This window comes from Pteronotus mesoamericanus, unplaced genomic scaffold, assembly GCF_021234165.1.
Source record: "Pteronotus mesoamericanus isolate MK-2021 breed Mesoamerican mustached bat unplaced genomic scaffold, CSHL_Meso_final scaffold_54, whole genome shotgun sequence".
In the NCBI taxonomy this organism is placed as follows: domain Eukaryota; kingdom Metazoa; phylum Chordata; class Mammalia; order Chiroptera; family Mormoopidae; genus Pteronotus; species Pteronotus mesoamericanus.
The window spans coordinates 25,690,264-25,694,594 of NW_026555321.1; the positions used below are offsets into that span (position 1 = coordinate 25,690,264).

Here is a 4,331-nt window from a genome sequence, read left to right on the forward strand (position 1 = left end):
CCCTCCTGGTTATTCTGGGCTGGCAGGACTCCTAATGTGGTGAGCAGAGAGGGATCCATCTATTGTTGGGACCTGGAGGGATGACCAAAGACTTGCTGGCTGGTGAGTCCTCAGGCTGGACCCTCCTTGTCAGAATCATTGCAGGGGCTCACTCTGACCAGAGGTAGGGACAGTAGTGCCCTGGCCTGGCCACTCAGCCTGAGGGATTTGACCTGGGTCCACAGAACCCTGGGGTGAGTATAGGCCAGGGGATTGTCCTGAGCTCTGGAGCAAGCTCCCTAGTGAGGTGGGCCACTAAGTGGGTGGCAGGTGGAAGGCTTGCTTACCCTGGGCCCTAGAGTGAGGGGAGACAGGAATCTCTGCTGGAATGTTAGAACCACTGTCCTCTACCATGGCAATTTCCCAGGAAAATCTGCACTTCCCATAGTTAACTGCATTTGCAGAGGAAGATGTATTAAATTCGGATCCTAGATCTGCTACTTCGCTATGCAGTCTCCTTTAAGTTCCTTCCTCTTTCTGAACCCCTGTTTTTACTCCCATAAAGTGAGGGATGGATCTAGATCGTTCACTGAGTAGCATTTTATTCTTTTGAGCTCACTTCAGAGCCCACCTTCCCTTCCTGGTTCCCCTCTTCACCCCTTCCCATCTGCCCTCATTCCCCACCCATCTAAGGGGCCCCAAGATCAAGACTCTTCCCTGGTCCTGCCCCAGGAGGCAGCTTGGTCTCCCAAAACAGCATCTGTAGGACAGGCACACTTTTTCTGCTGGTCCTGGTCATGTCTCATGGCATAATGTTGATGTGTATGTGGAGAGACCCCTTTTTCTAGGAGCGAGGTGTTCCTCCATTGCCTTTGGTGAGGAACAAGGGTGGCCTAGAGGGTCTGATATCCACCCACACTTTTCTTTACTCTCTTCTCTATTTTCCTGTCTTTTTTTTTTTTTCAACAGTGTGTAGATTGTGGGCCTCGCAGCTGGACAGAGTTGAATCCTGATCCCTGCTCTGTTTCTTCTTGCCTTTATAATCTCTTCAGAACAATTTGTTGAAAAGATTTTCTTTCTCTATTCAGTTACCTTGGCATCCTTGTCAAAATCAATTGCCCCTATATACGTGCATCTATCTCTGGACTTTCTATTTTGATCCATTGATCTATGTCTATATGGCAATGCCATTCTGCCTTGACTACTGTAGTTTCCTAGTAAGTCTTAAAATCAGGAAGTGTAAGCCCTCTGACTTTGTTCATCATTTTTAGAGTCATTTGGCCATTTTAGGTTGTTCTGTATTTTTATATAAATTTTGGGATCAGCTTGGCAAATTATTTTTAAAAGATCCTGCTGGGATTTTAATTGGGATTTTGTTGACTAAGTAAACCAATTTGGGGACAATTCCTACCTTAACAATATTGAGACTTCCAGTTCTTGACTTGGGATATCTCTTCACTTATTTAGGTCTTCTATTTTTGTTGTAAATGTTGTCCATAAATTTTTGGTTTGCTATCTAAACACTTCCTCTTTTTATATGGGGACCTGGGGAGATTAAAAAGCTATACTGTCACCATGCTGCCATCTTCCACAAATTTCTTTTATTAACTTCTTGAGAGCAGTGTTTAATTCATTAATTTTTCATTATAAATATAGGTATTTGTGACTGTAATTTTTCCTCCAAGCACTGTTAGCCATATCTGACAAATTCTGCTGTGTAGTATTTTTGTTATCATTCAGGTCAAATTTGTCTGCTTTCTCTTGGGATTTTTTTTGACCCACTAGTTATTTCAAAAATAAATTCCTGAATTTCCAAACATATAAGTATTTTTTTAGGATTTATTGTTTTTATTGATTTTAACTTAATTTCATATACTCAGAGAACATACTGTTATGATTTCAATATTTTTCTTTAAATATTTAAAAGTATCCTCACCCAAGGATATGTTTTTTGATTTGAGAGAGAGAAACATCATTGTGAGAGAGAAACATCGATTGGTTGCTACCTCTACGTGGACCTGACTGAGGGTCCAGCATGCAACCAAAGCATGTGCCCTGACTGGGGATGGAACCTGCAACCTATTGATGTACAGGACAATGCTCCAACCAACTGAGCCACCTGGCCAGGGCTCAATACTTTTCACTTTATTAAGACTTGCTTCACTATTTAGTATGTTAATTTTGTAATTGTTTTGTGTGTACTTGAAAAAAATTTTTATTCTGTAGGTGTTGTCCATTAGTGAAATGTTGTTAAAATATTTTTTATCCTTACTGATTTTTTTATTTGCTTCTTTAAACATCTACTAATTATTAAAGCTCTCATTTTATGACTTTCTTGTCTTATAGATTTGCCCATATTTGCTTTATATATTTTAAGGGCATATTATTATCTGCATACACATTTAGAATTGTTTTATCTTCTTGGTGAATGGAACTTTTGCAAAATGAACTGACTGTCCTATTTTCTAGTAATCTTTTTGCTTTAAAGTTTTCACTGACTAATAATAGCCATACTGCTACTTTAGGTTAATGATTGCATGGTATACCTTTTCTCTCCTTTTACTTATAAACTTTCTGTCTTAGTATGTTTTGGCTCCTATAACAAAATACAATAGACTGGCTGGCTTATAAATGACAAAAACGTATTTTTCACTGTTCTGGTGGCTGGGAAGTTCAAGATCATGGCACTGGCAGATTAGGTGTTTGGTGATGGCTTGTAACTATAACCTCACATGGTGGAAGGGGCAAGAGATCTCTAGGGGATCTCTTTTATGAGACCACTAATCATCTCCCAAGGGCCTCACCCTCTAGTGTCATTACCTTTCAGCACATGAATTTTGGAGGACACATTCAGACCAGAACACCTTTCTATACACTTATGTTTTATATCTTTCTCCTTTTAATTAGATATGTTTAAGTTAAAATATTTCTGATAATCTTTTGTTGGAGTTTTTAAATTGGAACATTTAGTTCATTTACATTTAATATATTTAAATCTGTCATTTTACTATATGCTTTCTATTGGTCCTACATGAGGTTTCTTTTCTTGTCTTCCTCTTTTGAATATCTTTTTTTCGGGGGGGGTGCCAAACTACTTTAGTTGAAGGAATGGTACAAACGAAAGAACATAAGTAGGTGATTTATTACTAGTTATAGAAAAGGTAAAGATAACTCCAACATGCATGTACCTCTTTATCGACCATGGAAGTATCCTCCAAACCCCGGCTAAGGGATGCCAGCCTAAGGCTTAGTTCTCTTCATTGTCTCCCAGGAAGTGCTTGTTAAAGAGATACTTTGCCATGCCAGTTTCAGGGACCCCCAACCAGTGCAAGTTGGTAACATGGTCACCCAATTCTTTGATGGATTTGAGCAGCTCATCCAGGTAGTGAGACTCAATGAAGTCACACAAATGAGGTTCATTTTTGTAAGTGGCCAATTTATGCAATTCCCGTAGTGACTGATTCACACTTCTTCCAAGTGTAATGTGAACTCCATTGCATTTAGCCCATTCTCCCAGTTGTTGTGGTCTGGTTTCTTGATATCTTCGAGGAAGATGCAGCCACCTCATTGATGCTGCAGCTTCATCAGTTCCTTAGCACATTCCCTCTCCTCATGAGACTGGTGAAGAAAATATTTGGCAAAGTTCCTTCAAGCCACACCATCGGGGTCAAAGTAGTAAGACATGGACAGGTAGATGTAGGAAGCATAGAGCTCTAGTTTGATCCAGTGGTTGATGGCGGCCTCTAAGACCTGGTGGCAGTTCTGATGCACCTTCCAGGTAGACATGGTTGTCATGGTGGGTGGCTAAGGAGAGGTGGCTGCACGGTGCTGGAGTGGTGGTGGGGGCCTTAGGGTGGTCCGAGGGTGCTCTGAGGAGGTGGCAGAAAGCTGGATGTGGATGGCTGGCTGGGATGGGGGTAAAGTACCAGGTTCCTTCCAAGCACTGTTATAGCTGCAAACTGCTACAACTTTCCTCAAAGACTCAAGATTTAATTAGTCCATTTTTTTCTTTTTAATTTGGAAACCATCATATTCTTTTACTGTCTTTTTAATGGTAATTTTATAGGTTGTAATGTGTAGTATGCATTTATTTCTTTAATCCCTAGGGCTTTCTGGGGCTAAATTCTCAATTCTTTGTGTTTGTTTGCTGTGTGTGTGTTTTGTACGTTCTCTTTTACATGTCAGTCTGATGGACAATGCCCCAATCATTCTACCCCCAACAACACTACCCACCCGAGATACTGTGTATGTGGCATATTTTATTGAAGGATTTAGGCAGTAGAGGAGAATTACATCTTGAGGAAGCAAACAGCTTAAAGGGGAATTTTAGACACCTTTATTCTTGAAAGTCC

General features: G+C 40.4%; 1 pseudogene; it reads right to left on the reverse strand.

Annotated features, from left to right (window-relative positions):
* Positions 1 to 3,226: 3,226 nt before the first annotated feature.
* LOC129087915 (ferritin heavy chain-like) lies at positions 3,227 to 3,792 on the reverse strand (annotated as a pseudogene).
* Between the last annotated feature and the right edge of the window lie 539 nt (positions 3,793 to 4,331).